Here is a 23677-nt window from a genome sequence, read left to right as displayed (position 1 = left end):
CTGGCACTCTCTTCAGGAGACCTCACTTCAAGCTTGTGCAAATGCCACTGGAAGACGACGCACGATCCTTTCCCGTCATAGCCTGTTACCAAGTATTTCAGCTTCAGAGCGTCAGAACTGGTGAACCAAACTTAAAAAATATGTCATCAGAAAGGAGAACAGAGTGCAGCTGCCACCACCTGTCAGAGACACAATGTGAGCAGGGATGGTGTACAGCTCCAGGGCACGAAGCCACCACATGCAGCCTCCTTGGTCAAAGGAGCACCAGCAAACAGAAGACAACTGCTGGGCACAGACTCCTTCCTAGCACCGCAGGCAGCTGGCATGGGCGCAAAGTCCTCACCCCCTAAAGCTCACCCAGCAGTGGACAGAAGGTATCTCCAGCCAGCCTGAAGCATAATGGAAACGGAGGGAAAAACTTTTCCAAACAGTAGTTCCCATTCCCGAGTAGGAAAGTTGAGCTGAGCTCCGGGATCACAGAGGCCAAAAGCTGTTCAGACAAATATATACAGAAAAACCTGCAGTACAGAAGCCAGCCCTTACCATGATTTGAAATCAGGACATGTAAGAGGGGACCAGACATCCTGCCCTGCGTTGGTCTGCAACCAGAGGAGGGTGGTGGGAGGAGGAGAGTGAAAGGGAATGGTGGAAAGGTGAGCCTAAGAGGCAGCACAGAGCAAAACTTGGTGCCTGAGATCCTATTAAATATATATAAGCACAGCCTGTCCCACAGGTATGGCCCCTGTATCACTTTGAGCAGCACATGCTCTCGCTGTGATGGCACGCATGGAGAGCCACTCCTGGGAGACAACAGCAGCAGCTCTTCCCATGGCAGAGACCACTGTGTCCCGGTGCTCACACCAGGGCAACGCTTCAATCCCATCCTCTTCATCCCACTTCAATCCTCTCTGGAGTGCTGCAACTGTCACATCCAGTCTCACCAAGGATGGCTTTGTGGCAAGTTTTTAGAATCTAAAAATGACTCATAAATTTTCCTTATGTCCTTTAAAGGATGTGGTGGGGTCGCTCCATCTTTAAAGCTGCAGTTCAAAGTGAATGGAAGGACTCCATCCCAACCTGGTGGGCTACTGGGGAAGCATCTCCAACAGCTGAGCAGGGATGAGAGAGGAAGGGCGCTAGTTACTTACTGAAACTCAAGGGGAGAAACAGCTACCTTGGGCGAGTAAGGAGCTTCAGAGAAGGCTAACTGTTGGGAGAGTCATGCAGGAGGTGACTGCAAGCATCCTGAGCCAGTACAGGAGAAAACAGAAACTAGCAGAACACCCTGCTCACAGCTGTCCATCACCTACCCCAAGCTGAGTGGGCGCAGTGGGAATGACAGGTGGTGGTTCCCCTTTCCGCTTCTCCTCAGCTCCCTGCATGCCTGCAAGAAGGCAGCTATTTAGCTTGCAACAGCAGACATAAGCAAGGAGGGGCAGAAACATCCTTTCTCTCATCTTCTGTCTCTGCTGTGACAGAACATTAGTGCTTTTACTAAACGATTTACCAGTATCAGTTGTGAAAGGGAAGAAGCAACTCCGAGTGGAATGAAGAACTGAGAATAGAGCCAGCTGGAAAAAAGATTTCCATAAAGCTAATTTTTAGCCAAAGCCTTTTTTCCCTCTCCATGTACATATCTCTCTAGGAGATTTCAAATAGTAATTACTCTAATGAATTAGTCCATGGGAGAAGAGGCAAACATACATACACTCCAATGCTTGGCCTGTTCTAGCTGATATACTCTCCAGAAGAATAATATTTAGCATTTTACACTAATGGCTTGCATCCAGTAACTAATTAATCCTCTTAACACAGAGGTATATGATTTTTTTTCCTTAATGTCAAAAAAAAAAAGTGCACTATCTCATGCCAATCTGCAATTACAAAATGCTCACTTCTTTACCAGAGAACAGGAATGCTATTTTAGGGCCTGATGCCGCAGGTTTGCACCAGCTCCACACTTCCTATGAGACAGTATTCGCTGAAAACCAGTGCATCACAGTTAACCGCTGCCAGTCACCTAAAAGGCCAGATGTTCAACAAGAAATTAGCTCCCTTAAATCCATTCAGGGAAACTAGTTTCATAGTCTAGTGTCTATTTAAGGATGATGATGTTTATTTCCCCAGCAAGGTCTAAATTAAATTCAGGCACATTTGAATATACAGCAGCATCTATCATGGTGACTTTCCAGCCAAGTGTTGATATAGTTTATAGTCTTACTGTCAGAAAATACTGCTGCATGCCTATCAGGAGGAGACTTCAACTCCATCCCTGAGGCAGAATATTCTCTGATGGCTAATATAGCTGTGCCTCTGAAAAGCCCTGTGTGCAGCCTACTCGAAGCAGCCAGAAGAGGCTTGAGAGGGTCTTGCCCATGGCTTGGGCATGCTAAAACTGATCTTTGTCTAGCAGTACAGCAGGACTGCGTGAAGCAAGCAGAGGGGATAGATTTAGATGCTGTTTCCAGAGCAATAAGTGGCTCGAGTGTCACAGAGTAGGTCATCCCCAGAACTGGCCCATCATTAAACATCAGACAATCCCCACTTTTGGCTCCCCACAAAAATCAAGCTGACCAACTCTGCTCCTTACACCCAGACCAGTGTTTAAGGGGGGTCATTGGAAATGGGTTGAAGACCCAAAAAAGACAGCTGCTCAGGACCACATGTTGATGTGCTCCCAAACAGAGACTTCAAGAAGCCTGCAGGGGACTTCACACAGCACTTACATGTCCACAGTGGCAGTTAAGTGATTTATTCTTCCAAAGGTTTGAGAGCAGGTTTTGAGGCATTATATTTCTGATGCAGTAATTGTTTAAATATAAAAGCACAGGCCATATGGCACTTCCTAGGATGCAATTCACTTTCATTGCAAAGCTGCAATGAATTTAGGTTAATTTTCATGAATATGTAAAAGGGTAATTTTCAAAGATGCACAGACTCAGTTCATAGAAAATATCCTTCTTAGCCAGACCAGGCAATGACCATCAGGCAATGACTCACATCCAGCACACTCAGGTTGGCATGAATAGTTTTCAGCCCTCCCGTATCCAAAGTGAATCAGCATAAAACTTGCCAAATTGCACCAAAATCTAATACAAGTCACACTCAGTTACAATCACACACAGCAAATATTAGATCTGTTCCCTCCTTTGTAAGAAATTGTTATCATCATAAGTTTGTTGTGCAAACAGCTAACATCTTCAGAAAATTTCCCTAAGGTCAAAAACTGAACAGGTAAAAAAGGTTTCAAGTGTTAATGTGTTTAATACCCCAAAATCTTCATTATCAAACCTCTTCTTTTTTTCCCCCAAATCTCATTAGAATAGGACACAAGACTGGCTGGTTTTAGAAACATAAAGTATGCTCAGAACAGCTCGGAGAGCAGATCCCAACAGTCATAAACCACCACCACACTGTGCTGTTCAGGCAGCATGCTGACTTTTTACCACTGGTAGAGAAGCTGGCTGAGACCACACGATTTCCAGTGAACACTGCCCAAAACGAACAGGTTTAGCCAAACCTGAAAGCAACATCCACCAGTGCCTTACGGTGAGAGCAATGCATTGAATACCATCATGCAACAGAGAGAGACGGCATCTCTCCACAGAAGATGTGAGTGCAAAGGTGTAATGAATTATATCACAGGACAACACCACAACTCTCTGTCTGAGCAACCCCAGCTTTGAGGGGAGAGAAGTGCAACAGATATGCTGGGATTCAGGCAAGGAGCCTGAGACAGGATTGGGATACCTCTGACATGTGCTCTGAGCCTGGGCTTGGTTTGGACAGATGAGCAGAAATGCAGAAGGTGGAAGTAAAAGAGGATAAGGAATGAACATTTGGCCAAAAATAAATAAAAATCAAGGCACTCATATTTCAGGAGCACAACACACTGCCTTCCTTGAGGACTCTTAAGAGATGAAGGACCTCAGCCTGAGAGGTGAAGACAGAGGCAGAAAAGGGCATGAAGGAGGAATGGCAGAGGTGTAAGAGATGAAGATGGGGCAATAGCTAGGAAGCCAGGCTGCAGGGAGCACAAATCCTGCCAGAAGATTAACAGAAGTCATGGCTTCTCTGAAGAAGCAGGAGGATTCAGGGACTCCCTCTTTATACAGGTTCAGGACAGAAAGGACCAACATATGTTCAAGGCTGGAGGCCTGCACCATTAGGGCAGGCAGCAGCAAGGCAGAGCTGCGGGAAGGAAGCAGGAGCGCTGCATTCGCTGCATTGACAGGGGATGCCCTGTGGTGTCAGACAGCACTTGGAGAGGAGGCACAGAACAGAAACAGCTAAAGAAGCTGCAGATGTGAATAAAGCTCTGTAGGAATAAAAGTGGAGGATGAAGCACTAAAATGGACAGTCCCTCAAAAAACAACAACAACAACAACAAAAACAAAAACAAAAAAACAAACCAAACAAACAAAAACTAACAAAAACAACCCCCCCAAAAAAAAGAAAAAAGAAAAGGCTGAAAAACAGTCTATAAAACTGTAGAGCCACTGACCAAACTCACTCAGGATCATTGTGTATGAAAGCCTGAGACTGTAGAAGCTACATTATTTAAAGTTGCTTTGAAAATATATTACAAAAAGCATGCGCATAGTTACTGACTGAGGATGACTTATATTTTCAAATGATTGTTCAAGCACACAATTACTTTACTGAAGGTTTTCCAAAAACTACAAACCTTTAAGTCTCAAACTGGGAAATCAAGATGAGCACCGATACCCTCAGAAGTAAGGCCCCATGTATGTGGAAGAGAGTGACAGGTTAAGAAGTACAGTCAGAAAAGTATCTGAAATGACGGTGAGGACTCTGCTGGGATCTCCTGAAAGTGAGAAAGATTAGAACCACAGCTTCAGGCAGAGGAGGAAGGTACAGATCTGATATAAGAGGGATGAAAGGACAGAATACCCCAATCTGTACCGCTGAGAGAGTCAATATTAGCTGGAGTGATCCAACAGTCTGACCAAGAGGTCCCTTCTTTCTTTGTTAATGAACTGGAAAGATTTTCTCTTATGCACATAACAGTTTCTGCTTTTTGAGTAGAAGTAGAGAGCTCTGTTCCAATTGATCTACCTTGCTGCCTGTTGTAGTAAAGAAATGCAACATCTTTTGCCAGCAGCGGAAGAGGTCACCATCTGAAGTTGACCTGTGTCCTTTGACTGCTTTAGTACAAACGAGACTACTGTATGTTGTATTTTTTGAGCATCTTACTGAAGCCAGCATCAAAGAGGAAACTAGAAGCAGGCACATATTTGGCTTTGCTCACATCTTTCTATCAGCAGACTCCAGTGCTGATCAAGATGACTTCATTCAAGGCAGTCCCTCACCTGGCCCAGACTGATAAACTGCCCCCATGTGCTGGATCCCTAAACCATAGAAACATTTGACAAGGCTTCAAAGTCACTTCTTATGCTTTGCTAGAAACTCTGAATTAATTTTTCCCTCCTCTGCATAAGGAGAAGTACTAATTCTTATTACAGATCCAAAGAACCATCACAGGATGAATCACCTAATGAATTACTCAAGTATTTGATTCTCTGCAGATGGCCTCGCCTCCTACCGCAGCTCCCTACATGCTGCTCTATTGCTTTCTCTTTGTGGCTTTTGCAGTACTATAAGCCAAAGCTTAAGTCCTGGTATTCAAAACAATGTGATAGAAACGTCAGTAACTGGATGGACATTGCATTTCACCCTGGAGATGGCTTCTACAGCAGGCTGTGCCCTATACTAACCTCTCGGACATTGTTGAAACATTTACTATGTAAAGTTCAGCCAACCATACAGAGCTGCGTTATAAAGTTTTGTGGTCATAGACCATCCAGTTCAAACACAATACACTTGCAGGCAGCCATGCAAAGTCCAGCTGGAATCCAAAAAGGAAAACCAGATCTATTTTGGTGGCAGCTATGAAAACAGTGGCTATACCCACTGCCTGCCCCAGGTTTAAACCAGCAGATTTACCTAGAATTGTTCTACCCCATCCACCCTCAACTGTGCACATTCAGCAATGTCTTCTCATTCAACACAGAAATAAAAGCAGGTTCCCTTGCACAGAAAGAATAACCATCACCGAGCAGCATTAGCAGGCTCTTCCACAAGCCAGCGCAAGAGCGGCATATCATCCTTGACATGCTGGCTCATTTCTGTTGCTAGGATTAATTCAGAATGCCAATACAGACCTAATGAAAAGGCACAGTTTCTTCCACTACTACTTTCAGGACAGTATCTCAGAACAACACCCCCCCAAGGTAGCAGAAATGAGGAATTTTAATTTCAGCATTACATTTTTCAGAGGAAAGAACAGCCAGAGAGCAGCAGGAAAAGTCAGCAAGAATTACACTAGCTAAAGTGTATTTTAGGTAGGAAATGCAGACAAGCAAAAAACAGGTCACTGGGAAAAACAAAAGCTAAGGTGCTACATAGCAGATATTCCAACACCACGTAAAAAGGATACCACAGTGCTGAATTTGCCATAAGAACACAGCCAGTTAACATAACAGCTATAGATACTAATGCTTACCATCTTCTTCTTGCTTCTTATCCAACAGGCCAGAGAAGACATTCCAAGGAGATCACAACCATGCTGATTTATGATTTTTTGGCATAACTATTAAAACTCATGAGAAGAGAGTCTTAGATTAGAGCAGTCAAATAACTATGGACTTCAAGAAATTTTTACTCTGAGTCCATATGGAGTTGTATTCCCCCAGAGCTTCTACGGCTCAATTTTTCCTGCAACTACATAGAATGATATAGATATTTATACTCTGACTATAACATATCATGTAAAATTAAAGTGACTGCTCTCAAGAAGCAGTAACAAAAGCAATGAAATTAAGGTCAGAAGGGTATGTATGTGGCTTATAAGGAGCTTCTGCTTAAATGTGTAATACAACAAAAAGACACCAACCCCTGTTTTAACAAGCTGCAGAATTGCCTCCAGGATCCACTAACATCATTGTGATAAACAGTAGTCTTAACAGCAGCAGGAACACTACAAACAGGGTTGCTATTATCAGGGTGGACACAGAAATGGCACTCGATAATCCAGTTTCTCTGACAGTACAGTTCCTCTCCCACCTGAAGCTGTGTGCCAGCACTGCCTCAACAGCTTGTCACCATGCCTCCCACCAGAGATTATATACCTCTCCATCCATTTGAGCTGTTTATATGAACAGTCCTTAAACTGTTCCAGCAAAAATGAGCCTGCTCAGTTTTGATCATTTCCTTTTTATTAACTGAGCTCACTCGGTGCTTCTTCACCCAGTCCAATACAAACTGTTCAGACAGAAGATCAGTGTAGGCAGCCGCTCATTACCTGTCAAAGCTGTCAATGCAGAGGTTGCATCCCTGATGTAGCATTGGCATGTCTCATAACATGTATCTTTACAATTAACAAAATTTCAGACATTTTTTAATAAAGCAAGATTTATTACAATGAAAATTAATTAATCTGCAGGAGCTAGCCTTTGTCCTATTGCTAGTAACATATCTCCAGACCTCTGTAAACATTTGGAGGCCTCAGTTGTCCTCTGTAAACCATGGGAAGCACCACTGTTAGGTCTATCTGTGGTCTTTGTCTAGATGTTCTGCTGTTAATTGACCCTCCCTTCCTGTCATGAAAGCACTTGATAATGACAGTATGCTTGTTTTGCTTTTTCTATAGGGCTGCATTCAGACAGGTTGGACAGTTTGCTAGTTTTGCTTCAGCTTTTCTTCTGACAGATACTTTAATACAAGTTACCTCAAAACTGACAGCCTTTCCCCAAGGTGCAGTGCACACAGCCATGCCTTTACCCTTCTAAGTGGATTTCTCTCCACCCCAAGTTTTACAGATGCAGCCCTCCAGCTGTAGCACAGCTTTTTACTACAGCATGTCCTTTCTTAAGCCCGCACCTCAGTGACAAGCAAAAAGAGAGACGGGATATGTGCAGGTGTGTCCTGGTTTCGGCAGGGATAGAGTTAATTTTCTTCCTAGTAGCTGGTACAGTGCTGTGTTTTGGATTTAGGATGAGAATAATGTTGATAACACACCGATGTTTTAGTTGTTGCTAGGTAATGCTTACACTAGCCAAGGACTTTTTAGTTTCCCATGCTCTACTGACTGAGAAGGCTGGAGGTGCACAAGAAGCTGTGAGGGGGCACAGCCAGGACAGCTGCCCCAAACTGGCCAAAGGGACATTCCACACCATGTGCCGTCATGCTCAGTACAGAAACTAGGGAAAGCTGGCCGGGGGGGCCGCTGCTCGGGGGCTGTCTGGGCATCGGTCGGCGGGTGGTGAGCAATTGCATTGTGCATCGCTTGCTTTGTATATTATTATTATTATTATTATTATTATTATTATTGTTATTATTATTATATTTTATTTTAATTATTAAACTGTTCTTATGTCAACCCACGAGTTTTCTCACTTTTACTCTTCTGATTCTCTCCCCCATCCCACCATGGGGGAGGGGGGAGAGTGAGCGAGCGGCTGTGTGGTGCTCAGTTGCCGGCTGAGGTTAAACCACAACAAGGTGTCATCCCTGCAAGTGATGATCTATGAGAAACTTTTTATGCATCTTTCCACTCTTACCCATTTGCTCCCCTTGACAAATCCTCAGGAAACTTTCCACCCTGTGTGGCTTAATCCTGTTTGGGCTTTGCCCTGCAGCCCAGTAACTCCCACTGTCTCCAGAACTATATTGCACAAACAAACAATCTCTCCCTATCAAATGAAAAACAACCATAATTGGTATAGCCATCAATTATAAGTAGGCAAAGTACTAATGTTTGCCTGTAAGTGTATTTTACATTCAGAAATATAAAACAGGTATTATTATTTCATAGAAGTGTAATTACTCTCTCTTGTTTCACCAGGTGTCAGTACCAGTGTTCTGACAAAAGGCCACCGGCATATATACTGTAAAAGGCAGGAAGAATAACATTACAGATGCAGCAAGGAGAGGACAGTACGGGCTGTGTGAATTTAGCAGCATTTCAGCAAGCAGTGAAAGGTTGAAAGATACAGAGCCAAATTAATAACTGCAAGGGCATCACTGGGAATAATAACCATCAGAAATATACCCGAATAAAATTATACAACTCAACTGATAGGAGATGATGAAGTGAAGAGACACTTCAGTAAACAATGACTGACATTAAAAAGCCAGAAAGGCTCAACCAAAGGTAGGGAAATAGATCTCTTAGGGAGAGGTGTTAGCCCTCAAACAGTTAAATTCAGAGGGCAGGTTGTTCACAGAGAATTTCTGTTTCATAGACTTATTCTAATTTAGAAGGAAGCACAAGTGATGCTGCTGTTACATTCCTGGCTGCAATGTCCTACCCCAAAGCCTGTTGAGGCTTGTTGGACCTCATACTGCTATAACAAGCTTTAAGTCCACAGCCCAAGGGAAGCAGGGGATGAAGATGGAGAAACTGAGTTTCTGCACAGAGCAGAATTCAGGACAGTGCAATTCCTACACACATCTCTTCAACCCAGGTAATCCTGCAGGTGCAAACCTAAATAGGAGGGCTACTTGTGCCAGGTTATACATCAAGATACAAGACCTCAAACACCAGAAAGCCAGACATAAAAGCAGTCGCAGAGAAGAAATTACAAACAGAAAGACGTCAGTCTTCTTTTCTCCATTCCTAATCCAAACTTTGCACCACAAAAATCCCAGATGAGTCAGTAGCCCAAAAAAGAGTTATTCTACACGTTAAAACTATGCAGGCATAGGCAGAGAGCTAATACCATGACCAATTTAGATCCTGAGCAGGTGATTGCTACACTCTGTGCTACACTAACCTGTGCTTTGCCTCCTCTTTCAGTCAACTCACATCTCAAAACATCTTTACAACCACCTTGGATAGAGGGAAAACCTCATCCCTTACCTGGTGCTGTGCTGCAAGCAGGAGCAGGGACGGACACTGCGGAGCTTTCTGAGCGCACGATCCAGCCCACTCGTTTTCTTCTGCTCGCAAATTCTCTTCATCTCTGGCCTCACTCACAGATGAAACTAAGCCTCTATGTCCTAAATATTGACAGTTTGTAAAAGGCTTAGTACTAAGGATTGCTATGAAGCATTATTTCATGGCATAATTTGCTTTCCAGAGCAACCCGTGTTTCACTAACAGAGTAGAAGCTACAGGATATTCAGAGAAAGCTTCCAAACTGCAGCTAGGGAGGCAAGCACGGCACAGGGCGCTCGGAACAAGCACTGTTTACAAGTGCCAGGCATCTGCCAAAAACCTAAGTAAAACTATATACACCCGTATATGAAAGTATAAAGCCAACAGCAGTCCCAAAATACACAGTTGTTATGTACCATGTGTATGAGGTTCATTCTGAGCTTTAGGAGTAAGCTAAAACCAACCAAGCTTCCCATGGAAAAAGTGTTATTTTTGATTTTGATCCGCTTCTCAATTCAGGTTGCTGCTTGTGTGAGCACACAGGATAGAGTAGAGCATGGACAAGAGTGAAAACCTGAGGATATTGAGGCTGTTTATTTCAGTGCCAGTGCTGACCTATAGCCTGTAGCTGACTTTACAGACACTGCTTGTTTTTCTTTCACAACATTCACAGCAATGTTTTATGATTTTCCCATATTTAGCCTTTTATTACCAAATGTTAACACCTAATTTCCAGAAGCAGACCCTTTGTAAAATGGATTTTACCAAGCTGATTATTTAATATGTCAGCTTTGTTCTTTTAATGATACTAAATATTTTCTGCCTTTACATTTCACGGAAAGCACACACCATTCACGTCTGCATCGCTGACTGATGTTCCCAGTCCCGGCAGCTCATCACATCCTCAGGTGCAGCTGAATAGCCTTCACTGTCCAGAGGGAGTGGACATTTTGCAGCAGCAGATATTATTTTGGAACCGCGTGCTTCAGAAATTTCGCACCAGTTTGACAAATAAATTATAAAGTACCTCACCAGTTTCAGCAAAGTATTTCTGATTTGCATTTGTGTAGCTAAAAATAGGATTCAGGGGAAAAGTCCAAGACAGGCCCAGCTTGATTCAGTTCCCTGTTTATTCCCAGTGCTAAGTGAGTCAGCTAATGAAAAGCTTACGGGACAGCCAGCATCACTGGCCTTTTCTTGAAAGTCCTCTTGGAGACAGATGTGGTACCCCAAGCATTTGAATCCTGATCTTCCCTGCTCATGTCAGTTCTAGACAGAAAAAATTCCAGACACCAGAGGATTGACTGGGCTCACACCAACACAGTGGCCCGGGAAGGTTTCCTTGAGCAGCAATGGTGCCAGGTTTCCATTTTGCTGCTCAGCCCAGTTTCATTCTCAGCTCATTCCCACCCTGCACAGGCTGTGCATCTCATTTTTTACATTTTTAGACATTTTACTTAGATCTCACGCTATTCACATCTGCAGACTTCTCTTGGAGGACACTTCAAAAATCAGCTGCCCAATACACTGGTTCAGAGGTTAACTGTGGTCTTCAGATCACCGTTATAAGAACTGAGAAGATACCAACTGCTAATGAATTAGTGACACACATACTCACACTTACCTTGAAGCAGAAATCCACTGCCCACAACATAGCAAAAATACCCTGCTTAGCCCAGCAGCTAAGATATGCACACTTGTAATTCAAACAAAAGACATTTCTTCTTGTAGACAGATACGATGAATGAATCTGAGGAAGCAAACCAAAAAAGTTTGAGAAACTTCTTTCTTGAGCATGAGTCAATGCAACAGAGAATGAGTACAACGTTATTCGGTAGATCACCATCTTTCATCTATCTACAAAGTACATTAATTTCATAAATTAGAACTTGAATATTACTATGTCTGATGAATACCATAAAAGATGTTGCATTTGTCTGACTTTGACAGTGGGCAGTGGTAAGACGTGCACAGGATCAATTTCATCTAGATTGTTTGCATACTTTCTGCTACGTGGGACAAGGTACAGACCTGGGACCACTCCTGCCTTTGTTCATGTCTCTCAAGCCAGAAGTTTTTGTAACTCATACCTGCTCATTCACCACCCATTTCTTGTTACACCTCCGTCACAAATAGCAATAGCTGTGGCTTGATGACCCCCTGCTATTGTGAGTGACCCCACCCCCTTGCTTGCTGCAGCCCCTGCCTGCACCCAGCTCGTCTCATACTTACTAGCTCTCCCAGGCACAGGACATTTCCATCACGCATTTATAAAGTTGCTAGCATAGTGGGGTCTTTGTTCAAGAATACAGGTTCTAGGAATATCAGTAATACACATTCATTAATATGCTGCATTATAAAAATCCAATCATACACCTAATGAAACTGTGTTTAGTAATCCTAAAATTACTATAAAGAAAAATATTTACAATGAGGGATGGAGAGGATGAAGGTCAGAGAGCGCAACAATAATGACATAAACCAGGGGCAAATGCTAGATAAATAGGAAACAAAAAGATTAAGGAAGCTTTGAAAAGACAGCAATGAAAAACAAAAGATGGCATAAAGCAGTGAGGAGCCCACAGACACTAGGCCAAAAATGCCTAGGCTTCTTCTCCCTCTTGTGCTGTGAAATAAGAGAACAGTCAGAGGGGTGAAGGTCTGGCAATTTAAAACTGAACATAAAATGTCAGCTAATCCACTGGAACTTTGTGCCAAACACCAGAGGTTAAGATTGAAGCAGGTTTCAAAAGAGGACAGGACACTGATATCAGCGTACAAGAACAGCTAGGTTTCAGTAGAAGAAACAAGACTCTCTAATGACTGCAAGCCCCTGATTTCCTTGCAGGGAACCATTAGCTCAGTCTCAAGCCACCCGTTTCATCCTTACCTGCAGCAAGCTTCTTACTACTCTCCCTGAACCAAAGGTCTCTGATGCCAAGCAGGACCAGGATCAGGCAGAGCAGAGGTCTGATCCAGCTCAGCAGCTCCCATGCTCTAAAAGCTGCATGGCTCTGTCCCAGAGTGCCCACAGCAGCCCTTTGTCCCAAGCTGGGATTACACATAATCCTCCGACTCAGAAAAACCCTTCACTACCAGTATTACTGGATGCTGAGAGTGCATCATGCTGAGTACTTGCAGACTTCCCTTGGCCTCCCCCTGGGGGCCTGAGGGATGCTCCCAGGCTATGTGGGCTGTGGGTGCCCCAAAGTACCTGCAGTACCCCTTCTCACGGATCCACTGTCCTGCACCCTGCCATTATCCTCTGCATGCACCAACTGGAAACAGGAATGAAACAAAGGCAGTGAGTAGAGAAAAAAACTCTGAAATTATCACCTCCAAAAAGAGCCCATCCGTTTTTCTGATTCCCATCCGTACAAATTAACTGCGCACACAGTGGCAAGCACTGGCTTCCCAAACCAAAGCAGCAGCAGCAAGAGCTGCACATGTTCAGGAATTTTTTTAGTTCGTCATTTTCCCCAGTGGGACACCAAGGAATTTTGACTTCTCCCAGTCTCTGGAAAAGCTATCCTCCATGTCACCGACTCGATCTATGCCCAGTCTGCCTGCTAGTCCCCTGGCCACAGCACGGGGTCCAGTTCCTCCTTCTCCCATCACTTATCCTTTACCTGGGCTGCTCTTCTGATCACAAAGGGCTTCCAGCTGACATTGCTTGGCCCACTGTAGTGACACAACCTCCCTCCTATTCCCTGTGTACCACCAGGCATAGCTACCCATCGTGGCTCTACAAGGCACAAACAGCTATTTAAAAAGCAACCAGTCTCCTACACAGGATCTACTCAAGCCAATGCTTTGCCACAAGCAGCCCCGTTCCTGCGAACAGAGCATTACAGTTTCTGCAGCTCAGATTTACCACCACCTTCCCTCCTGATGCAAAGTGTAGTCTTGCCGCAGCTCTTCTTTCACTGTTTTAAAACTGAAACCAGTAAAATTAATTTCATTAGATTTGCAAGGTACGTAAGAGCTACTATATTTTCTTTTATTACCTTCATTTGCAATTTCCTGATTGTTCCCTCACCAAAAGAATGTAGTTACTACAGTGTATGTTAATTTAGAAAACATTTGTCTTCATTAGAAAAAAAGAAAGCTGAGACCGCAACAAAGGGCAGTGGATCCTGGCTCACCTTTTGAAAGGACTGAAGCATTTCTGTCAGCTACCTGAGTTCATGCAAAAAGCTCAAAGGTGGCTGCAGGTGGTTATGAATGGAAAGCTCTTCCTCTCCCTGGGGCTCACTGAATGCTTTAAATACTCAGCTTAAAATAGTAGTGGGATGCTTTTGTACACTTAACAAAAAATATCCTGCTCACTATTCCTTTTTCATATTCGTGCAAGAAAATGTCAAGCAACAGCTCTTAAGCGGTATCTGTTCTGTAACTAGACACATCTGATTACACGTTCTGTGGTGCTGTTAAAGCATGAAGGTGTCCCTCTTTCTGAAGACAAAAATGCACTTCAGAAAAGGAATGCAGAGAAAATTAAGTCAAGCCACCTGTATTTTTGGCTTCATTGCCCAAAAACAGACTGCCCAACTTACACCCGAAACATACAGGAGAGGAAAACTTGAAAGCAGTCCAGCATTAGGTCCTTGGTGTCCAAACTGTGAACTGAGACAGAGGTGGATTGCTCACAAAGAAAAAACTTGGGGATGACAACGCCAGACAGCCATTGAGAGCCTACTTGGATACACAGTGCAGATCAGGGCAGCCTGTTTGGGCATGCAAGTGTTCCTGAATTTTGGGGAGCTAAGCCTAGCTACAGCTGTAACACCAGGTTATGCATTCAACCCTAAGGAAAGTAAGATAGATTTCAACCCTTAAGTGTAATTTTTGTTTTGTGGCTCTCATAGCTTAACACAGGCTCACCAAGCAACAGCAAACAGTTACATAGTGTAACAGACTCCAGAAGACTTGATTTAGTAAGATAAGACCATTTAGAAAATTGACATAATCTGTACCAAGGTCTAAAGGCAACGAGATGTTACAAAGCTCTTCACAGGTTTTACATTTTGGGCCTTCTGCACATAAGGAACTTAACAGGAACACAGCCATGACCTCCTCTTCACACTGACTGAGCCAGATCATAAGGCAGTACTTCCATGAAAAGAAACATAATAACAATTAACTATTATACTCTCATCAGGAACCTCTGGCTTTTAATAGCTCTGTTTCTGGAGGATTCCCATTTGCACTTTGCAGGTGGCCCACAGATAACCGGGATTTCCTTGAGCTGCAGGCACACCAAGGGCCAAACCTCTGTTTAGCAGACTCTTCTGTGCCAAACCTCAGCAGCATGAAGAACACAGACCTTTTACTCTGCTGTGGATTTAGAGTGTCCCAGCAAGTAGCGAGTCCTGTCCGCTCACATCTTGGAACAGATGACATTGGAAATCCAGCTCAGAGAGCTGAGTTTCCCTATACCCAGGGACTGTACCCAGTCTTGAGATAACCACCAAGCCCTTCGGGCATCTCAGTGGTTTAGCATTTTTCTCATTCTTCTTGTTAAAATACTGCTCTCAATATATTTTGCATGGCTGGAAGCTAGGAGCACAATTTTAATCCTTCCCTCCATCATTAATTCATTCAATTACGTCTTCCCCTGGTTCTCAATCAGCGTTTTGCCCTAGTACCTCAATGTCAATCGTGCAATTAGTACAGCAGCTGAGAACTAGGGCCCCTCTGTAGCATTATCTCCATGTCTAAGTGCAGAGAGAGAAAAAAAGGCAGGCTCTGCTGCAGTATTAAGACCAGACCCAACAGCAGGTGGGAAGACAGAGGAAAGAGATAATAAAAATAAAGATGTGTATAATTCTTCTCCAATCAGAAACAGCAATCACAGCTCACCACCTGCTCTTAATGCTCTTTTTCAGTGGACCAAGTCATCAGAGCAGTTTGCAAATGAATACAATTAGTTGTTTAGTTTAGGCAGCCACAGAGATTACAGGGCTATAGAGATTACTATGCAAAGAAAGCAGAGCACATACGTGTGGACCAAGCAATCATGCAGTGGATGCTAAATGCTTTGAGGGGTTTGCAGAAAGGAATTAGAATACATAAGAGATGAAAAAAAATGGGGAAAATTAATCAAAGAAGAATGGAGGGCTGAATGCCAGGCAAGCCACAGAGGTTTATCTCTTCCCATCCCTGGGAGAGACACTCAATGGAAATGGTGAAATAATCTCCCTGATTAGAACAGGAAAAAAAAACACTGACATATAGATATGCATTTTATGCAGCAGGAGAAAGACCAAAATGTCTTTTCTCATCTCCAGTTTTGATGCTATACAAATTATTTAGCACCTGAACATTTGTGCTATAAGAAGCACAAGCACAGTCCCAACAGATCAGTCAAAACCCTGTGAGGGCACCAATTGAACCTGGCCAGGTGCCCCTGCACACAAAGCTGTAGCCCTCCTGCTTGAGAGCAAGCCTGCCTCCTCCTTTTAAGCTATCAAGTTTTTATTTTCATTTTTGCTGTTCAGCAAGAGGGAACCACGTTGCTAAGCTAGCTTTCTTTAGAAATTACAGCATAGAAAGATGCCTCTTTGAACTCTATAGGTTTTCCAGAAACATTCCTTTTACTTTCACTGGAAAACTACTACCTCATCACCTCGATCTGTTCATTCACAAGCATATTGCTAAGCTATTATTCATATGCTGGGAAATATTTTGCTAGATGTCAAGTCTGTCAAACAACAGTAACATTTCTTGTTTGCTACAGTTACACCACATGAAGCATAATCCCAAATGAAAACTGTTTATGGGGTTTTCTGTCCTGTTCTTGTCAATCCCTACATACCAGACTGGTTAGCGCTGTTGATTTGTTCTTGTTTTCCTTTGAATGTTTCCACTCTTTTAAGCTTTTTTTCACAGACACAGTTGACATTGTTCTGAGTTCATCTCTTTATATTTTCCTTATGATTTTGCAGAGACTTCACAAACATAACCTCAGGTTGCTTCTGGCATTCAAACCCCTCCTCCTTCTTCTCCTCTAGCTTACACCATCTTTCAAAGAATAATTTTATTTGTCTTGGCCATACTGTAACTTCTTCATGGCAATTTTTCTTCAAATAGACTGTGGATGCTTTTATCTATTGCTTCTTCAAAGCTATCAGTCAGGTTTAGACCTATCTGATCTTACATTTGGTACAAGATGACCTGAAGGTTTCATACCAAACCCCACAAGTTGTCTCTCTCTCTCCTTTTCAAATCCTGGCATTGATGAAGAGCCAGAAGTCATTTAGAGATTTAATTACAGACACAAACACAATTTAAAAGAAGTTGCTGTCTGGTTGCAGCAAGGGCTGGGGGTTCCCTGGGGGCCTGGGCACTTCCCACCACCCCAGCCAGGGAGCAGTGCAGGTCAGGGGGCAGCCCCAGCCCAGGGCATCAGGTACCTCTGTGGGGACAGGGACGAGCTGAGGCCAGACTGGGACATCAGCTCATAGCTGGTTGGGAGATGGGGTGGGGGACGGGACCAGGATTTCTCTTGCTCCTTTCCGCTCCTCGCTGGACCCTGCCCCATGCATGTTACTCAGGAGGTGTCCCAGGGACCTCTTTCTCATCGCTGCCCTGCCACAGAAGTTGTGCCACATCTTTTCCATCCATCCCATCATTCAACACTTTCTCCCAGTACTTGAAAACTGTCCTACAGGGCCCCAATATCCTCACACCATGAAGGGAGAAGATTTCGTCCTGTTGCTGCATACAGGCCTGGCACATACATTGTCTCCAAGCTATGCATATGCTGCTGAGCTTAAATACATGGCTTTATTTCCCTCCCAGCATTAAAGGGTGAGTAGCTTTTGTTTGAGCTCATCTAGAATTAACCAGGATGTAGGCATTACTTGTATACAAACCCCCTTTTCCTGAAGCCATCTGCAGAATGACATTAAGAATGGCAAATTAGCTACTGATAAACCATCTAATTTGCATTTGCCACTACTTCAGACAAGAAACTGTTGGGCTACAGGTAAGATCCAGCACTGCTTTTTATCTCTAATGTCAGCTCAAGAGAAAAACAAACCAACAACATCCGGTGAGGAAGTATTGAAGAGATCTGTGAGGATAAAAGAAACTACCCCTGAATGCATAAGTAATTCAGATATACACAAACACTTTGCAGAGCATACTCCAGTCATCAGTAAGTGCTTAAATATAGTATGCATTAGGTCAGGCCTTAAAACAAGGGAAAAAAAGAGCAAATACTAATTGACTAATTGTGATGACATACAGCAACAAAAATGTGGGGTTTCATGAGTGCAGTCCTTCTGACTCCTCCTGCAAGCCAACACTCCCAGGATTTTCTGCCCCAGCAAATTGCTTCCGCCTCCCTCTCCCACCCAGGTCTCTGGGAAGGTGATGTTCAGCAGCATGCAATTCCTTTACATGATGGGAAACAATCCGGCCACTGGTATTCCATTTTAACTGACTCCTCTAAATTCTATAAACTACTGATTCCAGAATTACCATATCTAGCTGCCTTCATCCCAGATTTCAGCTTTCCTTGTTATGGTGGTACCAAACTGGTCTGCCATTAATCAAAAGGCAAAACCATTGTGATTGTTATCCAAAGAATCCTTTCTCTCCTTTATAGGCACTTATATGCACTCTTTATACATGATACCGTGCACTCCTTTTCATTATTTCTTCTACCAAGTATCTATCATGCACTTATTTTAATGAGTGTTTCATCCATATGGTAAGTATGCATGCAAACTCAAATGATTAGTAGTGCTATGCATTTAGTTCATGCTATGTATCTTTCAACATTATATTTAGTCATCTCCCTGTCTGCACATCCTCCTCCATACAATATCACTGGTGCCTTGTGGAGACTGTTAATTCGTTCATAGATCTACAGTTATTCCACTCAGTAATATCTAATATTTTAACTTATCCGCTATGCCCTGTAACCATACAGGTACAAATTTGGATTTATGATTTTTCAGGCCTTTGCAGCTGTTCTTTATCCTACATTACAGAGGTGAGGCAGTGGTAGGTGACACTGCTCACAAGAGACAGTCACTCAATTAATTAAAGAAGGTAGCTCCGTGCCACTTTAGGCACACACAGCTTGTCTGTTGTTGTGAACTCACCTGAACACTTAGAGCCCAGCCCTGGTCTCATTACATTTGAAGTTAAAGCCATAGTTACTCCATACTTGTCAATGGAATCACGTTAGCCTGTGATGAGAATCTGCCTTTGACCATATACACAGAAACACGACTGCGATAATTTTATTTTAAATATACAAAATACAGACTATTTATACTTTAAAGCTAGCTATAGCTATCACCAGCCCAGATCTGAGCTTCATTTCAACACTGCAGCACCCATATTTGGCACAGAAAGGACTTATCAAATTTAAAAAAAAACAAACCGCACAACAATTTCATACATGTTTGGGGCAATGTATCTCCAGAACATTTCAGTGTTTTGCTGCTTTAGGGTCACAATAACTTTGAGTTTGTCCAACCTCAGGAAAAATGTTAATATAGGATCAATGAGCCCCTTAGGAATTTATATCTGTTTGCCCAAAATAAGCTGCAGGTCGTGTGAGCCTGAATGGTTCCTCTTGCCTCAATCGGGAAATATTTCCTTTGAGTTTCTCAGAAAGATTAACAGAAGCAGAACTGACAGCTTACTGCTGTTAAAGAGACAGGCCATGAAGTGCTAGCAATGGGAAGCACTATGCTAGATTAATAAGAATCATTGTGAACCTCACTCTACAGCCTGATTAATGGTTTTGGTGGGGATTTCCCACAAAGGTGGCCAGGCTCTAAAGTGTAATTATGGACTCTGGAGACACTGACAGTCTGCACTATCTGGCTAACGAAAGCCCAGTTGCTCACTGTCTCAGCAGCGTGGAGAACAGCTGCAGAAGCAGGAGCCATCTAGGCAGAGAAATTTCTATCGCACTTTCGGAAATAATACTTCATGATGCCTGGGGTGCTCCATATGGATGCCCTGATACTGCACAGTGCCTTCCAAAATGTTCCCAACTTCAGCAGCCCAGTGACTGGGGAAGCATGTCAAAACCTCTGCAGCTGCACATTGAGGAGCCCTTTGGAGACCACAGTGGAGAGGCAGAGGAGCATGCAGACACTGGGCACTGGCCATGGGATGAGCTAGAGCATGCACAGAGCATGCACATCCAGAAGACTTGTTCCTGAGCAGCATACAATTCACAGCTCCCATCCCTCTGTCTAGGAAGATGCACAGGAACACAAACATCCCCTGCCCAATAAAATGAAAACTGATCAAGCAGCATAGGATGGGATAAACTAGCTGTTCAGATAGGTACAGTGGTATGAGAGGACATAAACAAGAAAAGCAATGGGTCAGAGGGTCTGATTCAGGGTCTGAGAAGAGTTATGATTTTTTCTGTCCTGATAAAAAAAAACATAGTTACACTTGTGCTTTCTTTGGTTGGTTGGTGGGTTTTTTTAAGATACCTTTTAAGTTGAAGAATTTGCAATTTTGATGCTTCCTGTGGGCACTGAAACATCTCCACAATATGACGAAACAATGAGGCTCCCAGCACAAGGGAGAACAGGCAGATCTCAAGGCCGGGGAGATGAAGTCCCTTGATATGCTTATAAGCACAAGAAGGCCATCCCAATGTCATTGATTAGTCAGATGCATTTTTGCCATTTCAGACACTAAGGGAGATCAGACTCAGATACAAATCATCCAGCTTCAGAGAACTGCCAGAAAAATGACTTGGGAAATGCTGAACTCTCTGTGCTATTTGCAAACTGGCAGATACTCCAGGTTTCTGCCGACTCATATAATTACTTTTTTTAAAAAAAAGAAAGGTCTTGGCCTATTTTTACCATTTTTTTAGCCAAGAAATCTGCTAGATGCTATCCTTCTTCTCAGAGAGCCTGGTGACACGGGTCTGACACAGATAACCTGAACTAGATGCATTTTTTTGCTGCTTTTCTCCCTCAAGAACCTACTCCTTGTTCATATTCTCAAGGTGCAGGCTGTTCCAGAGCATCGAGATTTGGGGCCTAAGATCAGCCATGAGCTGAGATGTGCTGGCCCTGCATCTCCTCAAACAACTGAAGGTCTCAACGATGAATGATTCACAGCTGTCCTCACCATCACCTACTCTCTGTCTTCAGAGGAATGAAATCTTGCCTCAGAAAAAAAGAAAAGCAACTGCATTTCTACCTCCTCTTTCAATATTTTTAATTTTTTCTTTCATTTCTGTTGGAAATCAGATGTTTTAAGAATAGGCTTAAAAACAAGGTTAAAAAAAGAGCATGCAAATACGTTTGCATATCACGAGCAACTGTTGAAGTAATCTCATAGCTTTTTTTTGTTTATTCCCACATAAGAAACATACTGAAAAAGGCTTTTAAAATGAAAACCAGTGAAGTGTCTCTGAGGTGTTTCGTATTTTCCCATTAGGGGAAAAAAATCCAAATTAAAAAAAGTATGAGAGAAAGTAGGAATTTTGTCATTACTTGGAAAAACGCAGTATCTCTTTGAAAACTTTGGACACAGTAAAGTGGACTTCCTCAACAGTGGGATCAGAACACAGAATCCAGGGCCAAGGGTGATTAAACTAAACTAAACCAAACCCAACCCAACACAACCCAACCCAACCCTTTCTAGATTTGAACCCCGATGCTACCGCTTGCTTCTCTCCGCTTTAGTGAACGTGGTGCAACAGGAAGCCCAAAGGAGAAACACTTGCATCCAAATCTATATTGGTGCTCTAGCCTCGCTGCACAATCAGCAAAGAAAAAGGCAACCTACCCCTTGCCAAGGTAGGTGTCCAAGACAGATGATACAACAATCTTTCCAGAGGTGCTCCTCCAGGTGCACTTACAGGGTCTAGCCGAGAGGTGAGCACTTTGGGAGGGCAATGCCGGGCTGCATGCTGAGCAGGGACCTTTCCACTGCTATAGTGGGACAGGCTGGGGAGCCTGTTGCGGAGCAGGCGGTTTCATGGGAGGTTTGAGAGGGGCTCAGCAAAGCCTGCAATTTATTCAGAGTGGATGGCTGCTCCCTGCATATCAGCCTGTTTAAACGAAAACAGACAAGCAGGAAAAAAAGGTTTAGAACAGGAACAAGAGCAAAGGAAAAAAAGTCTCAACATACTCTACCATTTTCTAGACTAGTGAAAAACAATTCTCCAACAGTCCTGACAGACATTCAGTCAGAAATAGGCTTCTAATTAAAGAGAGGTCTCCCACCCCCCAAAAGACCAAAAAACCCTGTGTTGTGTTAGTCTGGAAAACAGAACCACTGAGGATTGCTTTAAGAACCAATATCTTCATTCAGAAGAGGCAAAGTTACTCTTACACATCAACGGGATTGCGTATGCTACAGCTGCTCTGCAGGTGACGGATCACAGCTCTGCATGTTGTGACTCCACATTGGCAAAGCTTCCTGACATGTTTCAGAGTCTTTGTTTAAGTTGAGGGCACTTATTTAGCTGCACAATTAAATCCATATATGGGCAGATACTCACTAGAGTGAAAGCTGCTTGTTTGGGTTTTTTTTAAATTATGCTCTAAATATTGCTACTTATTCAAGGACTCCCTTTAACAAAAGAGACTCTAAAATACATAACCAAACACTCATACAAGAACATTCAAAGTATTATAGGAAATGCTGTTATATTGCCATAATTAGTCATAATCATGAATTCCCATATTCATCATCTTTCTCAGTAAGTATCTATACTACCACAACACCTCAGAGTTACCAACATGTACTAGGGCTCCAGTTCTAAGCACTTTACAAAGACAAACCAAAATGACTGTCTTTGCTCCCAGTTTACAGTTCACTCATCATAAGCTTCTTCTCTTACAAGCTTTATCCACTTGGCATAGCACCTCAACCCAGGCATTTCTGATTTCTTGTCCCCAGAGTATGACGCCATCAGTTACTTAGTCTCTGATATTCACTATCTATGTTTCCTTGGGGTAAGAGGTGATTCTGCAACCTGGTGCAGGAGGTTATTTTTAAATTATTTGGGTAAGTAACTCTCCATCAGCACTGCAAAAGGATTACTATGCAGTCGTAATTCTGTTTGTGAGCAATACAAACGCTGTCGGTGTAGTCTTCCTTCATAGATCTATTTGTAATATTTTCTGCATTTATTTCTGTGGGAGATACATTTCAATGAGGAGCCTATTGTTAATACAAACAAAAGTATTTAAACAAACAAAAAATTATCTGATGGCAAGTTTTAAATGCAGGAGATTAAATATTTAAACAGCATTGAGAGCAGAGGTTCAAATCCAAACGTTCTGCAGTTTGTATCTTTTTCCTCTTATGAGAACCAGTAAAGCCTGGGAACCTCAAATGAAACCTAGTTTTGGATTGCTGGCCTCTTCTTACAGTTTCCTATCCACAGAAACAAGTGTTACTTTATCAGAAGCTGCTAAATTACTCAAGCCCTAAAAAGTAATTCTGTAAAGCCATCCACTGCTGACCACTCCCTAAATAGTTTCTGAAATGCCTCATCTGTTTCTTATTTAGATTGTGTATGGTGCACATTTTAGCATTTGGCTGCATTATACAGAAGAGAAGTAAAAGCAAATATATGTTTTTAGACAAAACACATCAAGCCCAGTTGAATTTTGTGATTTGATCTGCTACTAATTTAAAGCAAAAATAGCTCCCCCACTTGCTTGCTACTATCTGTATTATTTTCACACTAAAAGTATTTACACTTTTTCTTAGCTTACACTACTTAATTACAATTATAAAAAAACAGGGGCCCATAAAGCA

At 42.9% G+C, this 23677-nt stretch overlaps 1 long non-coding RNA gene across 1 annotated transcript in view; it reads right to left on the bottom strand.

The window, feature by feature from the left end:
- The window catches only part of LOC143164372 (uncharacterized), a 161489-nt gene extending 139757 nt beyond the window's left edge, over positions 1-21732 (bottom strand). Inside the window, exon 1 of the long non-coding RNA XR_012996060.1 lies at positions 21692-21732. This is a non-coding gene — a long non-coding RNA (uncharacterized LOC143164372). The remainder of the gene's footprint in view (positions 1-21691) is intronic.
- Positions 21733-23677: the final 1945 nt, after the last annotated feature.

Source organism: Aptenodytes patagonicus, chromosome 9 (genome assembly GCF_965638725.1).
Source record: "Aptenodytes patagonicus chromosome 9, bAptPat1.pri.cur, whole genome shotgun sequence".
NCBI classification, from domain to species: Eukaryota; Metazoa; Chordata; class Aves; order Sphenisciformes; family Spheniscidae; genus Aptenodytes; species Aptenodytes patagonicus.
Note: the sequence above shows the minus strand (reverse complement) of the source record. Positions and strands in the feature narration are given on the sequence as shown.